The 18,818-nt window shown below is 43.7% G+C and overlaps 1 protein-coding gene across 5 annotated transcripts in view; it reads left to right on the top strand.

Annotated features, from left to right (window-relative positions):
• The window catches only part of PC (pyruvate carboxylase), a 100,460-nt gene that overhangs the window by 9,481 nt on the left and 72,161 nt on the right, over positions 1-18,818 (top strand). For 2 of the 5 annotated variants that reach the window (XM_034644621.1, XM_019808540.2), the window contains exon 2: positions 305-342. The exons of the other annotated variants lie outside the window; for them this stretch is intronic. The gene's annotated coding sequence lies outside the window, so the exon portion shown is untranslated. The remainder of the gene's footprint in view (positions 1-304; positions 343-18,818) is intronic. 5 annotated transcript variants of the gene reach the window in all.

Genomic DNA, 18,818 nt, shown 5'->3' with positions numbered 1-18,818 from the left:
TCACTGGGAACTCTATGAGCTGGATGCTGTTGTTATTCCCATTTCACAGATGAGGAAGCAGGCTTTGAGTGGTTATGGGAATGGGCAGCTGAGCTGCAAGGGTGGGGCCCAGACAATTGGACAAGAGCCAGGGTGCTCTCAGCCCTGTGCTGTCCGGGTCCCCCCCCCACCGCCATCCCAAGTCCCTAAGATGGAAGCAAAGTAACAGTTCTCTGGGTTCTAAATCTGTGTTCTTGCCACTCCTAGGTTCTCTGGGGAATGCCTGGAGAAATGAGGGTAACACTTCTTTTTTCTTTTACTTTAGATAGCTGCTGCCTTCTGAGAGCTGACAGAACACTGAGGGTAAGTCTGTGCCTGATTCCAGGTTGGTGGGATGCATGTGGGTCCTCTTTTATGAGCAGGTGTGGGTGTTAGCAGTCCTGGCATGTCAGTCATCAAGTTCAGTAAATAAAAAAGGCCAAGCTCTGAGTTTGGTAAATACAAGCAGTCCTTGTCTGTTCCTGATTTCTCTTGGTTTACACAGAAAAGTGACATCTGGCTCTCTGCTGGCCCCAGTTGGTAGCCGGCAGCCTCGGCAGGAGGCCTGACTTCTGGAAGGGTGTTGGCTTGGGAAGCTGGTCAAGGGGAGGGACCTGAGGCTTCTCAGGACCACAAGAAGTCTGTCCAGGGCTGGACAGCCTCTGGGAAGACCCCTTGAGTTAATGGGTAGAACAGGCAGCTGGGCAGTGGGGGACCCAGGGAAGTGTGAAGCTGGATGTGGGAGGTGGCTCTGTCAGCTGGCTGTAAAAACACTTGACCTGTGTTTCCAGACAGGGACACCCAGTCTTGGGGAGTCCCAGTGATAAGGGGGTAAAGGTGAAGTTGGACCTTCTTTGCCCACATAGTGCTCAGGCAGCACTGTCCCATGTAACCAGCTGCTTTTCTCACACTGGTTTCCCCCAATGCACTGATCTGCGTGCATCTCCGCAGCCTAATGCCAAGGCCCTCTGGGCTGGAGGCTACCTGATGACCCAGTCCTATCTCCCACTGCTAGTCCAACACAAACGTCCTAGCCTGGCATGATCCTGGCTCTCTGTCGAGCATTTCTCCTGTATTTCAGACACTGATAACGTTGGTCTTCCCACACCCAGAGGCAGGCCAGTTGCTATCTGGGGGCTTTGTGGCTCAGGGACAGCTTTCCCCAGAGCTCATGTTCTGTGCTCAGAGTGGAGATTCCTTTGTGTTGGGATTTTTCTTGGGTTTCTTCCCATTGTGTGGGGATTTTTCTCAGGTGAGCCTTCGTGACCCAGGAGTCGTTCTGCTCTCTGAGATGTTCCCACAGCCCTCTGTAGTCCTAGGTCTTGGACCAGCAGTGGCCATTTTCTACTCTAGGATTGTGTTTGCTTTGAAAAGCAGGTGGAGTGGGGTGCCTGGCTGGCTCAGTTGGTAGAGATGTGACTCTTGGTATCAGGGTTGTGATTCAAGCCCCATATTGGGCGTGGAGGCTACTTAAAAAAAAAAAAACTCTAATCACATAAAAGTAGGTGTGGAGTAAAGGTACGGATTTTTGATGGACTCTACCCTCCACAAAGTTTCCACTGCCCTGTTCTCTCTGCTTGCTCTCATCTTCCTGTTCTTGGTTGATAGAGCTGAATGTTACTGCTCTTACCTGCATCCCTATGAGGAGAGGTGGAGAGTTGGGTAAAGGCCCAAACCACCTATCTTACTGAGCCAAGAAATTGGGGCCCAGAGAAGGCTGATTAGCAGGATCCAAGATTCTGACCTTCCCCTTGCTTTTTTAAGAGTGCCCTCTTTTCTTGTATGTCTTCCCCCAGATCTGTCAGTAGCAAGGGAAAATTAGTTGCCAAGAAGGGCTGCCTTTTACCATGTCATCTAATTTGTTAAGGCTTGTCTGGCGCTTCTTCCCTAAGTCCCAGCTGAGTCCTCGGAGTTTTCCTTAGTTACTGGAACTAAGACTGCCATAGAAGGTGGCTGCCCTGTCCTCCTCCTCTGTCCTCTCCTTGGTGATCCTGGAGGGAGGGGAATGCAGGCTGTTGTTGTTGTTGTCGTTTCTTAAGTAGTATAGCAGAGGTGTAACTGAGGTTATCCCAGCACCCCCTCATCGCTGCCGTCCTGTAGCTCCTTATCCTTATTTGCCTGCAGGCCAGAGAAGGGGGGGGTCGGATAGCCAAGACTGCTCTAAGTCCGTTTCCACCAGCTGTGTGTGGAATGGGTCCAGACTCCACATGTGGCAGCTCCCCTCCCCACAGACATCCATCCCTGGCTGAGGCCTTAGGGAAAATTCCGTGATCTGTTTGTGCTGAGTCATGCTTAGTCTCCAGGATACACGTGGCACCTTTTGCATGTCTGTCACTGGTCAGCCCGGGGTCTGGGAACAGCTGCAGTTACTCCAAAGTGATACCATGCTGCTAATTTGTTATATTTGCACATCACTGTATGCTTCTCCGAGTGCTTTTACTAATGTGCTGTTTATCAGTATGAAATTTATTAATATGAAATCCTTAATAATAAATGTATTGTTTATTCTGAATTTCTCTCTTGTGGATGAGGAAACTGAAGTTCAGAGAGACTAAGTGACCTGGTGAGTTTCAGGTAACTGGAATGTCCGGGTGAAGTTTTTGATGCAGCACCCCTCTCCTACCCCTGGGCTTTTGTGTAACACAAAGATAATTGGAAAGTTACTTTGATTGAAAAAAAAATTGATTTTCAGTTTCTTAAGATCCCAAACTCAAAATCAACTTCTTCCTTTAAGGGCTAGATGTCTTGTTATTTATTTATTTATTTTATTTATTTTTTAATAGCTTATTTAACTAATCTCCATACCGAATATGCGGCTTGAACCCACAACTCTGAAATTAAGTGCCACGAGCTCTTCCAGCCAGCCAGGTTCCCCAAAGGCTAGTCTTTTATTTTTATTTTTATTTATTTATTTATAGAGAGGGAGAGGGTGGGAAGGGGCAGAGGGAGAGGGAGAGAATTTTAAGCAGGCTCCATGCCCATCCTGAGCCGACATGGGGCTCGATCTCAAAACCCTGAGATCATGACCTGAGCAGAAACAAGAGTCAGATGCTTAACCAACTGAGCCAGCCAGATGCCTCCAGTCTTTTAAATTGCACTTTTAAGTAAAGCCTGTAGATCTCTCTGTTCTATTTATGATTCTAGAAAATTTTAACAGTTTGAAGGGACCTTTTGATGAATACTTGATTCCATTTGCAAACTTAACTCATTTGAAAATTTTAAATTGAATTTGTAAATTACTTTCAACTTTCTTTAATTATTTTAACATTTCTAATTGCCTAACAAACATCCCTAATGCTTAAATAATTCCTGTAAATCTAATAAATTAAGCTGAGTGTTAAATTTTCTTAAACATTCTTATACCGTTTTATGTTTTACCATTTTAAAGCTATTCTACTCACTTTATTGAGGTATTTTTAACATAATAAATTGTGCATCTTTAGTGTACAATGTATAAGTTTCCACATATCTGTCCTCTTGTGAAATCTTTCTTTTACTACATTCATTTAGCCAGCATATAGTACATCATAAGTTTTTGATGTGTTCAGTGATTCATTAGTTGCGAACTCTTGTGAAACCTTAACCACAGTTAAGATAGCGAACACATCCATCACCTCCGAAAGTGTCCTCATGCCCGTTGGTAGTCCTCCCTCCCACCCCTCTCTGCTTCCCCCATCCCCAAGTAACCACTGAATTGCTTTCTGTTACTGTAGATAAGTTTGCATTTTTTGGAATTTTACGTAAGTGAAATCATAGAGTATGTATCCTTTTTTTTGTTTGGCTTCTTTCACTCAGCATAATTATTTTGGGATTTGTCTATGTTGCTGCATCCATCAGTAGTTCTTTTCCCTTTTGCTTCAGGGTAGTATCCCATTATGTGGCTCCTCCACAGCTTGTTTATTAATTCACCTGTTGTTGGTTATTTCAGTTGTTTCCAGTTTTTGGTCTTTCTTAATAAATCTGCTATGAATGTTTGTGTGTAAGTCTTTGTGTGGACATATATTTCCTCTTCTCTTGGGCAAATGTGTAGGAGTGGAGTGGCTAGAGCATATGGTAGGTGTATATGTAACTTGAACTTGCCCAACCTTCTTCCAAAGTGGCTGTACCATCTTACATTCCCACTGGCAGCATATGAGAGCTCCAGTCTCTCCACATCCTCACCTACACCGGATATGGTCAGTCTTTTAAATTTGAGCTATTCTAAAAGATGTGCGTTGGTGTCTTGTGGTTTCAATGTGAATTTCCTTGGTTACTAATGATGTTGAACATCTTTGAGCTTATTCGTCATCTGCCATACTAATATTAAACTTAATAAAATTCCTACTTAAAATCGTGTGTGAAGTAATGACTCAGTTACATGTTTTAATTGGAATTTTGAGACTGACTTGTTATTCTGAACAGACCGAATTCCCTTGAATTAAAGTAAATAAAATAACAGATACACACAGATTTCTTAACTCAAAATTATTAATACTATAGGTTTTATTTTCTTGGGCATATTTATTCTTAATGCTTTAACTTCCTGGAATTAAAGAATCTTACCTAACAAAGAAATTATGTTGTTTTCAAACTGTACTAAATTGTTTTCCTAAGCAACTTCAGGAGTTTCTTTATACACTAGCTGCCATGTCTTTATAATTCAAGAGATTCCTGGCCAGGATGAAACTAGGTCTTTTCCTTTGAGTCCAACTGCTAGGCAGTCCTGATTCATTGCCATTTTGCCCCCAAGTAGAGATAGACTCACAGCCCATATGCCCCAGATTGAAACATCACATTGCCTAATCTTCTTCCCATGGAACTCTGCACTTTTCCACCCAGGCTGCCATACCGTGTGACTGGATCACTAGATTCAATTAACCTATTTAAGGCTTTATTTCTCATGCACTATGGCCACAAAATAGGTGGAATTAAAGTACAGACTAGGTGGAATTGAGATTCTGTTTATCTTCCAAGGCTTCGTCCGACCAAGGACTAGCTGTAAATTCAGGCTAGTGACCCAGCAGTTATAGAATTGGGAGTCCCAGTCTTCTGAGTCTAGGTCTGGCATTCTTCCCCCTGCCCCCGCCATTTCTTACATCTTCTCAAATGAAGAGAAAAGGAGTCTGGTACTTCAGAGTAATGGTGGTTTCTGGTCAGGCTTGAGTAATGGTGGTTTCTGGTCAGGCTTGGTTACCAAGAAATCCTGGCATCAAGAACTCATGCCTGCCTTTTCCTTCTCTTCAGTTCAGCTTCCTGGAAATGTTGAGAACCCTGTCTTCTCCCTGACCTTGCAGTAGAGAGCTACCAGTCTCTTTGGAGGGACCATTACCATCAAATTCCTTTTATAGATTTGATGTTAGATGATAAATGGATGTGGACTTGCATTCCCATCCTGGTCACTGGGTGTGGCCTCGGGAAACTTGTGGGTGGTTAGTGGGATCTGGTTAAAAATTATTAATGTAGCTTGACCTCTCCCGTGATGGCTGATGCTGATGTCACCCCACGTGTGTAAGAGTGAAAGTGTGGAATTCCAAGAAAATGACATTTAAGTGGGGGGACTGCTTAGATTCCGGCTCTGCAGTTTGAAATACAGTCTCTATTTAGCTTTGGCTCTGAGTTTCCCCTTCAGGTGGGGAAGCATCACTGTGTGATAATAAGAGCATATGGGAGTATACTGATGATGGCAGTGACATCACTGAGTTAACAGAATCTCTGTTCGGAGAGAGAGAGGAAGATGTGCTCCACCACAGGGCAGGGCATTAAATGTCAGGGGATATAGAGAAGATCACACCTAAAACTTAAAGTAAATAAATAAATAGAGCATTTGATACAGCAATGTCAGTTCTAGAAATGTAACCTAAGGTATAATGGGGCAAGCATACAAACTGGGCTGTTCAGATTAGCACTTTTATAGCCGAAAATGGGAAACCGGGGCACCTGGTTGGCTTAGTCAGTGGAATGTGTGACTCTTGATCTCAGGGTTGTGAGTTCAAGCCCCACATTGGGTGTAGAGGTTACTTAAAAATAGTCTTAAAAAAGGAAAAAAAAAAAAAGGGAAACTATCAAAATGTACATAAAAAAGTATTGCTACATGTACAGTCTGTTCAGTGTCATACAATGCAGCTTTAAAAATAGCCCTTGTACCCTAATCAAACTGTTGCTCTAAATTTGTTACCCTAGAACAGGATGCTTTTACTTGCGAAAGGTATATTATAAAACAGAATGTGTGGCATCTCCTTTTTGGTTATTTTGGAATGCTATACCAAAATTTTTTTTCCTGGATGCTTGAATTATAAAATTACATGTTTAAAATTTTTTTGTTTTGCAGTGTCTTTTAATTTTGAATAATCAGCTTTAAAAAAAAATAAAGGGTGCAATTTATAGTAATACTATGTGGGACTTAAGATCAGGGACAGGGTTTTAACTATCAGAATTCCTCCCTTTTGGATGCCTGGGTGGCTCAGTCAGTTAAGCATCTGCCTTCAGCTCAGGTCGTGATCTTAGGGTTCTGGGATCGAGTTCCACATCAGGCTCTTTGCTCAGCGGGGAGCCTGCTTTTCTCCCTGTCTGCCGCTCCCCCTGCTTGTGTGCTCTCTCTCTGACAAATAAATAAGATATTAAAAAAAAAAAAAAAGAATTCCTCTCGTTTACTCCTGTTCTCCAACGGATTGTTTTGGGGGGATGAAAACCTCTTTCTAAATGCCATACAAGATATAGATTCCTGGGGAGTAGTGGAATAAAGACTTCTTAAAAGATGCTCCTCCCTAAAGAAATGAAAAAACTGGCAAAAATTGTCAAAATCATCTTTTTCAGAACTCTGGAAATTAATGGCTTGCAGCAACCCAAGGAACGTTTACTCAAGGGAAATGGCCGAATCTTAGTTTCAACAGAAATTTTGAGTCGTGCAAAGAAACAAGAAAGAAGCACACATACGCAGGGAGAGCTGCCAATGGAAACTATCCCTAAGGAAGCTCATTTGTTGGACTTTTATAAAGAATTTATTTATTTATTTATTTTAAAGATTTTTATTTATTTATTCAACAGAGAGAGAGACAGCCAGCAAGAGAGGGAACACAAGCAGGGGGAGTGGGAGAGGAAGAAGCAGGCTCATAGTGGAGGAGTCTGATGTGGGGGCTCGATCCCATAACGCCGGGATCACGCCCTGAGCCGAAGGCAGATGCTTAACCGCTGTGCCACCCAGGCACCCCTATAAAGACTTTAAATCAGCTGTGGTGAAACACATTTAAAGAACTAAACTATGAGAACAGTGCCTCGCCAAATAGAAATGATAGGGAAAAAAGGACCAAAAAGAAGTTCAGAAGTCGAAAAATACAACAGCCAAAATGAAAAAGTCACTAGATGGGGTTAGTAGCAGAATAAAGCAGGCAGAAGAAGGAATCCATGAACTTGAAGATGGGTCAATTGAGATTATCCAGTCAGAGGAACAGAAGGGAGCAAGAATGAAGGAAAATGAACAGACCTCAGATGCCTGAAGAACACCATCAAACTATCAACATTATTACACAACAAAAATTCTGCAGTAAATTTGGAGATCTAATTGGCTTTATTAAATGATTCATGAATCAGGTAGCATCCCATCTAGCAAGTAGAGAGGTCTTGGGAGTGGTACCAGGTATTTAAAGGAAGGTATTTATAGGAGAGAGGGTGAGGGGAAGGAGTTACTAGCAGAAGAAAAGAAGAGATTATTGCAGACCAGTCACCTTCCTCAGGGGGAGCAGCAGGGGGTCTTATTAGGTGGATTGCCTTATCTTTCTCTGGGAGGTGGAAAGGCCGCTGGGACAGATTACCTCTTTTGTGCTGACCAGAAAATTCCAGATTGATTGGTTTAATATTCCATTCCTAGAGAGGTTGAAACTGCAATTAAGTCTTCGTTTGTTCGTCTGTCTCATGGGCAAGTGACTCCACTTTGAGCCTGTGACTTGGCTTTGCTTTTCTTTTTTCTTCTCTTTTCTTTCTTCTTTTTTTAATGTGAGCTCTAGGTCTAATGTTGGGCTTGAACTCACAGCCTCAAGATCAAGAGTGGCAGGTTGTACTGACTATGCCAGCCAGGCCCCCCTGTGACTTTCTTATAAACAATGTGTGCATATGGGAGTCCTAGCAGGAGAGGATGGAGAGAAAGGAGCAGAATGAATATTTGAAGACATAATGGCCAAATACTTCCTAAATTTGATGAAAAGAATTTATGTGCCCAGGAAGCTCCAGGAACTCCAAGTAGGAAGACTCAGCCACACCTAGGCATCACATACAGAATCTTGAAAGTAGCGCTTAAGCAACTCCACAAACTAGGGGTCTTTGATAAGATTAAGAGCTCATTTCTCTCTGCAAACCCACAGGAGCCAGAGGCAGTGGGCTGAACACAGATGCTGAATGAGGCAGACTTGCAGTGTATTTGACCTTTGAGTCTGAGATAGCTCGGATGTCTTCTATCTTCAGGGACAACATGTCAGTTTAGTGCCTAAATAACAATTGAAGTCTTTGCACCCTTGATCTGCAGGAAGTCTGTCTTTTACCAAGTTCCCCTCCCCAAGTATCTCTAGAAGTGCCTAAGAAATGCTTATTCTATGTTCTACCAAGCCGAGAACATAATGGGCCCCCCAAAATACTTGTTAAGTGAATGAAATCTGCCTGGGTTGCTTATTTTTTGGCCAGCTGTCAATCCACTCTTGTGGATGTCACCTCGTCTCCCTGTCTCAGGGTTATTGCCTATCTCGTCGTACCATTTTGCCTGAAAGATGCAGACCTACCAGTTTAATAAGTTCTCAAAATACAGCTTTGAAAAATACTACTGGACATTTTGCACAATTTTACTGACTGCTTGGGAAATAACAGAATGGAATTACAAGACAGGAAAGTTTTGCCTCAAAAGTAGAACAGCTGCTATAACCTAATAGTGGCAGCCTCTCCCCAGCCCATTAAATGCCATCAAGGGTTCAACAAATATTGGAGTCTAATCCCAGCCAGCACTTTCCAAGGCATCATTGAGCTGCCTACTGATGTTCTGTTGCTTCTGTTGTTGGTAACACTCCTCGTATGTGTATAGTACTTCACAGTACATCATTTCGTCAGACAGTTCTTACTGGCGCTGGCCAAGGTCATGGTTTCACTGTTTATGGATGACAGAGGTTAGTGGGGTTCAGTGACCCAACCAGCTCCACCAGGAAGCTTTGAAAGCAGCACCTTGATTACTGGCCTGGAGCCCTTCCTGCTGTCACACAGGGCATTAGAATGTGATGTGGCAGCGTCACTGGTCGCAGGGCTGAAGAGATCAACTCTGAAACGCAGTCTCTCCTACTTCAGTTGATCTCTTGTTGGGAGTTTGCAGAAGAGCTCTTTATTGGTCACTTGGACTTTGGGCCAATTGGGAGCCTCCACTCAGGGCAGGGTCTCTTGGCCGTGTTGCCCGAGGCTGAAGCCAGGGCCACTTCTGTGAGACCTGAAGGCTTGGCTCCGCCTTCCAGGCTTTCGACTGTTCCCTTCCAGTTGGTTGCAAAGCTGTTTGTGATTTTACTGACCCGAGCCATCTTTCCCTCCCTTTTTACCTCCGATAGTCTTAAATGGCAGTTTGAATATTTGGCAGAATAAATTCCCCATGACCTAATCCTGTGTTTCACAGTTGAATGGTTTAAGAAGGGCAAAAGTTATTACTGTGCGGTATTCCAAGAAATTGTTCTTTCCTCAGGCGTTTACTATGGCTCTGCGGCAGGCATCGCTCTTTGCTGGATGCCGTAGAGCTCCAGAGGATCTGACGTGTGGCCCTTGCCTTGGTCATGGTCCCGTGGTTGGTGAGAGAAGACAGGCATGTGCTGGGACAAAATACATGCTCACTCAAGGAGCTCTTGTTAACGAGGCCGCCGTAATTGGCGCTCACCTGTGCCAGGTGAGATGCTCAGTGCAAAAATGAAGGCTAACAGCAGGGCTCCGGAGTCAGGCAGTCAGGAGTGGAGTTTGGCTTTGGCCCTTTACCAGCTCTGTTACTTCTGGCAAATTCCTGAGCCCCTTTGAGCCTTGGTTTCCTCATCTATAAGATAGGGACAATAAAACCTTCCTCACAGGGCTGTTGGGGGAATTAAGTGAAGTCACTTACGTGACGTGGTACCCAGCAGACACATCATCATGGTGGCTGTGTTGGTGGTACTGTGGGAGAACAGCCACAGGGGAACACAGTGTGGAGTAGAACACAGGAGCCTGAGGGCTTGCAAGTTGAGGGGTTGGTTGTTAGATGGGTGGCTACTCAAGAGAGTAGACCTGAGAGACCTGGCCCTGAGACAAGGGGGTCCTGTTTGGGCTGGCAGAGTGTGGTGTCTAAATGGGATGTCTCTCCCGATCAGATGAGGGCCCCCAAATGTGGGGTGGAACCTGGGGTGTGTGCAGTGAAAGGATTCCCTTGAGGCAAAACAAAGGAGATAGAAGTTTATTGAATATAGCAAGGTTGCGGAGGACAGGACAGCAAAGCAGAGACTGCAACGAGGCAGTGCGTGGGGGCTGTTTTTAAAGGGGGGAGGTGAGGAGGTATGGGGATGCACAGAATTCTCCCTTTTTTGGTAACCGTGCCAAACTGTGGCTGTATGTAGCCCATTGGTTAGTTAGGGCCTATTGGTATTTTGAGGTTGGTCGCCCGATGGGGCTGTCTGTATTCAGCCAGGGGGTCGCTCTGGGCCCTTTCTACATTCTATTGCTCAAGCCTATTTGCCCAAAAGCCGTCACACAGAGGAGGGGACAGCATCCAGGTGGTGGCACGTGGAGAAAAGTCATGATGAGAAAAGCCGGGCATTGGGAAGGGTGATGCCCCAGTCTCGCTGGTGGGAGGAAGACGATGGAAGCCCCACGAGGGTGGAGGTTTGCACCTGCTATGTTCACTACTGAACCCACAGGACCCTGTGCTTGAAAAACCTGTTGAAAGAATGGCTGCTGTAGGGGGATTCATTCTGTGAATGCCCAGCTTCCTCCTGGGATCTGAGACGATGAGAAACCTCTGAGATGCTTGAGCAGGCAGCCACCGACAAGTGAATGGGGCTTTGAAAAACTCTTCGGGAAGTAGTGTGCTGGCTGGCCTGGAATGGGGAGAGCAGGTCGTCCGGCTGGGAGACCGGCTCTGAGAGGTGGTTGTTGTAACTCAGACAAGGTGGCAGGAAGGAGCAAATACAGATGGCTACAGAAGAAAGGTTGCCATGGGTGGAGTGCAGAAAGGAATTAGCTCGAGTTTTCAACTCTGTCTCCATCTTGAGATGCAGAGCTGGAAAAGCAACCGCATTCATCGAGCTGAAGAGACAAATTGGACAGGCATAGAGACAGGGAATTGGAATGGAATGCCACGTTTGGATTGGTCTGTTAAATCCAACTCACAATTTCCTGAGAAAATTGAGTTTACTTGAGACCAGAGCAGCTAGTCCTGAGAACGCACCTGGAGAAAACATTATCCAGAGAGAGATCAAGCAGAGTTGTCCTAGTTCCTGAATCTCCCCAGCTGTTGCCTCCTAGGGCCTTCTTCCCTTTTCTCCTGAATTTAGGGCAGGAGCCGCTGACAGGGACCGGGTGAGAGACCAGCATGTCATCTGCATGGTGAGCCTGTTGGAGCCCCTTGCTGCTCGGTTAGGTGGGCTGGCAGGGCTATTCATAAGAGAAACAGCTTCCAGGTCTTTGGAGCTTTCCCTTTACTTCAAGGCAGGTGAGGTGGAAGCTGAAACGGCCTGCCAGCACTGGGACTTAACTCTAAGCAAAACAACGTATTTGTGGAGGTTAAATTTGAGAGGTTTTATTCTTTCCATTTTTTTTGGTGCATGGTGAGGGAGGCATTTTGGAGAGGGGGATCCTCCTAGCACACTCCGAATATGCATTTATAACTCTGGTTCTGTTTTTCTTCCAACTACTTTGTTCTCATGTTTCATGTGCTGGGGCTGTGGAATGGCATTTGGCAAGCAGGAGAGACAGGTGGGGCACCTGTTGAGGAGAGGGGAAGTAAGTACGTTGAGACTGGTCGGGAGTGAAGGGATTAGTATGCTTTACCTTCTAAGCAAAGATCTGCATTTAGTCCTGTAGCTGGCCTCTCTCTCTGTTGTTTTGACAACTCTCAGTCTGTTTTCTTCCCTTCCTCGCTCACTTCTCCCACTGGAGAGAACACAGCTTTAAAGAGGTTTTATATCCCAGGAGGCAGATGAAGGGCATATCCAGGGCAGAGGGCAAAAACAACCATTCCTAGCGGATTTATGGTCCCAGGAGGACATTTCAGCCACTGTCTCTTTGAGATCTTTCTCCCAGATCAGTAAGCCGAGCAGAGTAAGCTCAAGGGTCCAGTCATTGATGGGTTCCCATCCAAAGATCTCTTATGGTGTTTTTCACCCCCAACACTTTAGACACTAAATGTGTGGTATTTTTCCTAATACCAACCAATTTTCTGTCTCTCTGATACCAACTGGGTGTCCTACAGTTTAATTCATTTCTGACACTGACCACCTGGAGCTGGTGCAGACCTCATGGGTTAAGGACTCAATTGCATGGGACTGCCAGTCACAAATGCCAGGTTGCCATCTATCTTCTGACCCACCGGTTGTATATAGGGGGTTCCCACGACCACCTCCTTGGGTTTGATAATTTGCTGTAACGGCTCACAGAAGTCAGGGAGACACTTCACTTTACTATGTTTACTGATTTATTATAAAGGATGAAAATGAAGAGCCAGATGAAGGGGTACTTTGGGTAAAGTCCAGAAGGACCCTGGGCACAGGAACTTCTGTCCCGGTGGAGTTGGAGGGATGCCTCCCTTTGTGCACAGAGGCATTCACCAGCAGGAAGCTCTCTGAGCTCTGTTGTTAAGGGTGTTCGTGGAGGGTTCATTACGCGGACATGATTGGCCATTGTGATTAACTCCATCTCTAGCCTGTCTGCCCTTCCTGAGGCCCAAGGGTGGGGCTGAATGTTCCAACCCTGTAACCTCATCACTGGTTCCTCTGGCAACCAGCCCCCTCCTGAATGCTATCGAGGTGCCCACCAAGACTCATCTCATTAGCATAGACTCTGGTGTGGTTGAAAAGAGCTTGTTGTGAATAACAAAAGACGCCCAGTCTCTCCCCTATCACTCAGGAAATTCCAAGGGTTTTTAGAATCTCTTGTGCCTGGGAAACCTGGAATAAAGACCAAATTCATATTTATTATATTACAATACCACAGGGTCCTTGTAGGATTCTGGGCTTGGATGGGCTGGCGTACCATTGCAGTGAAATCTTTGAGATAATGGAGTGCCTTCACCCTGAAAACTGAGGTCTGGTGGAACAGCTACGGATGAGTCAGAGGATGTCCAGGTGTGACCCAGGCAATGGCCCTAGAGGCACTCCACACAAACCTAATAGAGTCTTAGAACCAGTTTGCCAAGTGGTAAACCAAAGGGTTAGGGTTTAACTTAAAAAACAAAAAACAAAAACCGCGTATTTTAGCTAAGTAATACTTGAACCTGACACAAGCCTTGTTTTGGGATGCCTGGGTGGCTCAGTCGTCTGCCTTGGGCTGCGGTCATGATCCCCGGGTCCTGGGATTGAGTTCCACATTGGGTTCCTTGCTCATCGGGGAGCCTGCTTCTCTCTTTGCTTGCTGTTCTCCCTGCTTGCGCGAGAGCGCGCAGGCTTGCTCTCTCTCTGACAAATAAATAAAATCTTAAAAAAAAAAAAAAAGGAAAAAAAGCCTTGTGTTGTTCTTTTTCCCTAGTAGCATAACCTAGTTCCACTCCCTAGAGGCCACCTCTGGTTAAAGTATCTTGTCTATCCTTCTGGAGATGATGGGTCCATTTAAAATACAAATCTATTTCTATTCTTTTTTCCTCTTAAACTTTCTGTGCTCCATGCCATTTTTACTTAACTAGTGTGTCTTAGAGATCTTCCCATGTCAGTACAGATGTCGGCTTCACTCTTTAAAAGCTGCGTAACAGGGGGCGCCTGGGTGGCTTGGTCATTAAGCGTCTGCCTTCAGCTCAGGGCATGATCCCAGGGTCCTAGGATCGAGCCCCGCATCGGGCTCCCTCCTCTGCTGGGAGCCTGCTTCTCCCTCTCCACTCCCCCTGCTTGTATACCCTCTCTCGCTGGCTGTCTCTCTCTGTCAAGTAAATAAATAAAATCTTAAAAAAAAAAAAACACAACTGCGTAACATTCCATAGTTTCTTTCTTTTTTGGCTGTATATTAACTACAAAAGATATCATACAGAAGAGATATTTAGAGCATATACACACTCACACGTTAAAACAAAATAATGAACATTTATGTTTCTATCCCCCAGGTTAAGGAATAAAAAGACTAGGCCTTATAAGCACCTACCGCTATTGAAGGGCCTTACCCCCACAGTTAATCTTTTACGATCATTCTCTTGATTTTCTTTTTCTTTCCTTCCTTCCTTCCTTCCTTCCTTCCTTCCTTCCTTCCTTCCTTCCTTCCGGATTTATTTACTTAGAGAGGGAGAGAAAATCTCAGGCGGACTCCCTGCTGAGTGCAGACCCAACGCAGCACTCGATCTCATGACCCTGAGATCATGGCCTGAGCCGAAATGAAGAGTCGTCTTCTTAACAGATTGAGCCACCCAGGTGCCCCATCTCGTATTTTCTCAATGGTTTTACCACCTGTGACCAATCTCTAAATAACTTATTGTTTAGTATTGCCTGTTTTTGAACTTCGAAGATGTGGAGTCATACTGTGGACCTCTGACTCAGCATGTTTGGGATGCGTCCATGTGGCTACACGTAACTCCCTTCATTTTCACTGTTCTGTAACTTTCCACTGTATGAATGTGCTACAGCATATTGATCCTTTCCGCTGCCAAGAAGCCTTTGGTCCGGTTTCATGTTTTTCCCCTTAGGAACACTGCTGCTGTGAACATTCTTTTCCATGGCTCCTGGTATCCATGAGCACGTTTCTCCAGGGAATAAACTAGGAGTGGAATCGCTGGCACATCTGACTCTTCTGGGTTACAGGAAACTCTTTTCCAATGTGGTTGTACTAATTTACCCTTCTTCCCACCAGGAGTATAGAGCACTGAGGGTTTTCTGACCACCCGTGTAGTGGGAATTTGGACTGGAAATCTGTGAGGGGTGTTTTGTGATGACAGCTTCTGGGGGTGGGGTTTTGTTTGTTTGTGTCTCCAACTGCTCCAATTAAGACACCTCTTTTTCTGTGCAGGTACCTCTTGTGGGTGAGGAGGTAGATCGGGTTTATTTCTGGTTCGTTCTCATGCAAAGAGAGTATCCTTTGAAATCCCAGCCTTGTTGGGGTTAAGACCTCTACAGACTCCCCACTTGGCGTGGGCTCTGAGCTGTGCCCTTGTGCTCTGGAGGCTTTGAAGGATCACTTGGTTCTGGAGCTGTCCTCAGGGCAAAGGCTTCAGTGTTTACTTGTCTCTCTCTGGGTTTCTTCCTCCACTTAGATTTTGGTCTGACTGTACCTTATTTTCTTGCTAACTTATCAACATTTTAAAGAAAATTTTAAAAATTCAAGTTTTTTTTTTAATTAAAAGTTTTAAGAAATATATACATATATATACACAGGTATTTTTTCAGCATTTTAAGTTACCTGCAGGAGGCATAGATGGTGTTTAAAAAAAAAAACAAAACCCAAAAATTCAACTGAGTAAATTTGAGGATTTAATTGGCTTTATTCGGTGACTCATGAGTCAGGCAGCATCTCATCTAGCAAGTAGAAAGGAGCTCCAAAGAGCTATGCAAAATGGGAGACTTTTATAGGCAGAAGGTACAGGAACAAGGAAAGAGCAGGTTACCTTAACCTTCTTTGGGGGATGGAAGAGGTCTGTCAGGCAGATACTTCTACTGCTTACAAAGAAAAGTCCAGATTGACTGGTTTAAGATTACATTCCTGGAAGAGGTTGAACCTCTTTGGTTAGGTATTAAATCTTGGCTTGCTGATGTAGGGCTTGGCACAAGTGACTCCATTTGGAGCCTGTTGTTTCTTACTTTTTTTCCATCAATGCTTATCTAACCCAGCTAGAAAAATTCTTGTTTAACTTTGAAGCCGTGCTTTTGAGGCAGGGCCCTTTTGTCCCTAGGATGTGGCTCCCATTGTCATGGGTCTTTGGCTTCAACACTTGAGAATAAAACCACCAGCATCATAGTGATGTTATGGAGGTGGTTTGGGCCACTCCCCCAGAACTGTAGTACTTCGATGCTTGGGTTGGGCCTGGAAATCTGACTCACTCATTTTAAACTCCTGTGCCATTGATTTGTCCTGGAAGGGCACTTTGACTTTGTAATGGAAGATAGAATCCCTGGGATCTACCCTTCTTGTTTTAAAGACCTGTGGTTGGCCCATCTGTACCAAGTAGGTCTTGCTGGGGGCTAGGTCCACTCTAGCATTCACTACATAGATAGAGGGCTGCTTAGAGAGCGGGAATAACGCGCAATTACTGAGACCTGTCTTAATGGAGTTTTAAAATGATATCCTATTTTAGACCCTGGTCCCCCTTATCTCTGGTTGTGGATTCCTACTTTCACATAGTTGGCTTTCCAAATATTTTGCCCTTTTGATTTCTGAAATTCTCCATAATTTTCACATTTTTTGCATTTCTGGGGAGACTGTGTCAATATTCCATTGTCATTTTGCGACTGCCAGTTTGATCTTGGTAGTTGTTAATTTCAGGCTGACCTGTTTGTTGTTTTTGTTTCTTTAAAAACCTTTTTTTATGGTGCCTGGGTGGCTCAGTCAGTTAAGTGTCAGGCCCTGCATCAGGATCCGTGCTGGGCTCCACCGCCCGCCCTCCACCCCCAGTCCCTGCCCTGGCTCGCTCACTCTCTCTCTCAAAACAAAATCAAACCAAAACAAAACCAAACACTTTTTTTTTTTAGTTTTTTTTTTTTAATGTTTTTTTATTACATTATGTTAGTCACCATACAGTACATTCCTGAAAACCAAACACTTTTTATAACCTTTTTATAATGTCGTTCCGCTGTCTGGATACTGAAGAAGCTACTTATTTTAACTTTTTTTCTTATTGTAGTAAAATACATATAACATAAAATTTGTCATCTTAATAATTTTTAAATGTAATGTTCAGTGGTATTAATTATATTCACATTGCTGTGGGACTGTCAACACCATCCAACCCCATAACTTTTTTCATCCTGTAAAAGTGAAACTCTGTTTCCATGTTTCCATTAACTGGTAACTTCCATTCTCCCCTCCCGTCTATGCCCTGGAAACCACCATTATACTTCGTCTTTTCATATGCTTAGTGGCCATTCATATATCTTCTTTGGAGAAATGTCTATTCAGGTCCTTTGCCCATTTTTGAATTGGGTTATTTGTTTTGTTGTTGAGTTTTAGGAGTTCTATATATTCTGGTTGTCAGTCCTTTATTGGATATATTATTTGTCAATGTTTTTCCATTCTGTGGGTTGCCTTTTTACTCTGAGAATGTCTTGATGCACAAAATTTAAAAATTTTCATGAAGTCTCCTTTGTCTATTTTTTCTTTTGTTACCTGTGCATTTGATGTTATATCCAAGAAATCATTGCCAACACCAATGTCATGAAGCTTTTGTCCTTTAGTTCCTTCTAAGAGTTTTATTGTTTTAGGACTCACATTTAGGTCCCTGATCCGTTTTGAGTTAATTTTTGCATATGGTGTTAGGTTAGGATCCAGCTTCATTCTTTTGCATGAGGATGTCCAGTTTTCCCAGCACCATTTGTTGAAAAGACTATCCTTTCCCCATTGAGTCGGCTTGGCATCTTTGTCAAAAATCCTTTGATCGGGGCGCTTGGGTGGTGCAGTCGTTGGGTGTCTGCCTTCGGCTCAGGGCGTGATCCCGGCGTTCTAGGATCGAGTCCCACATCAGGCTCCTCTGCTAGGAGCCTGCTTCTTCCTCTCCCACTCCCCCTGCTTGTGTTCCCTCTCTTGCTGGCTGTCTCTCTCTGTCAAATAAATAAATAAAATCTTAAAAAAAAAATCCTTTGATCATATATATGAGTTTAATTCTGGGCTTTCACTTCTATTCCATTGGTCTACATATCTGTCTTTATGCCAGTATTTGATTACTGTAGTTTCATAGTAGGTTTTGAAATCAGGAAGTATGAGTCTTCCAATTTTGTTCTTTATTTTTTGAGATTATTTTGGCTATTTGGGGTTCCTTGAGAGTCCATATAAATTTTAGGATGGGTTTTTCTATTTCTGCCACAAAAAAAAAGTTATTAGGATTTTGTTAGGGATTGCATTGAATCTGTAGAACACTTAGGGTAATACTGACATTTTAATAATACTAAGTCTTCCAAACCATGAACATGGGATGTTTCCATTTATTTATGTTTTCTTTAATTTCTTTCAGCAATGTTTTGTAGTTTTTATTGTACAAGTTTTTTACCTCCTTGATTAAGGTAATTCCTAAGTATTTTGTTCTTTTTGAGGCCATTGTAAATGAAATTGTTTTTGTAATTTTTTTTTAAGATTGTTCATTGCTCATGTATAGAAATGCAGCTGACTTTTGTGTTTCTTTTGTATTGTGCTACCTTGCTGAATTTATTTATTCTAGTAGCTTTTTTGTGGTATCTTTTGGGTTTTCTACATATAAGATCATATCTGAACAGAGATAATTTTACTTCCTTCTTTCCAAATTGGATGCCTTTGATTTCTTTTTATTGCATAATTGCTGTGGCTAGAACTTCCAGTACTGTGTGGAACAGCGGTGGCAAAAATCAGCATCCTTGCCTTGTTCCCAAATTTAGAGGAAAAGTTTTCAGTCTTTCACCATTGAGTATTAGGTTTGCTGTGGGCTTTTCATAAATAGCTTTTATTATGTGGAGGTACTTTCTTTCTGTTCCTGT

This window comes from Ailuropoda melanoleuca, chromosome 16 (assembly GCF_002007445.2).
Source record: "Ailuropoda melanoleuca isolate Jingjing chromosome 16, ASM200744v2, whole genome shotgun sequence".
Lineage (NCBI taxonomy): Eukaryota > Metazoa > Chordata > Mammalia > Carnivora > Ursidae > Ailuropoda > Ailuropoda melanoleuca.
The sequence above is the reverse complement of the archived record's forward strand: the minus strand, read 5'-3'. Positions and strand labels throughout refer to the sequence as shown.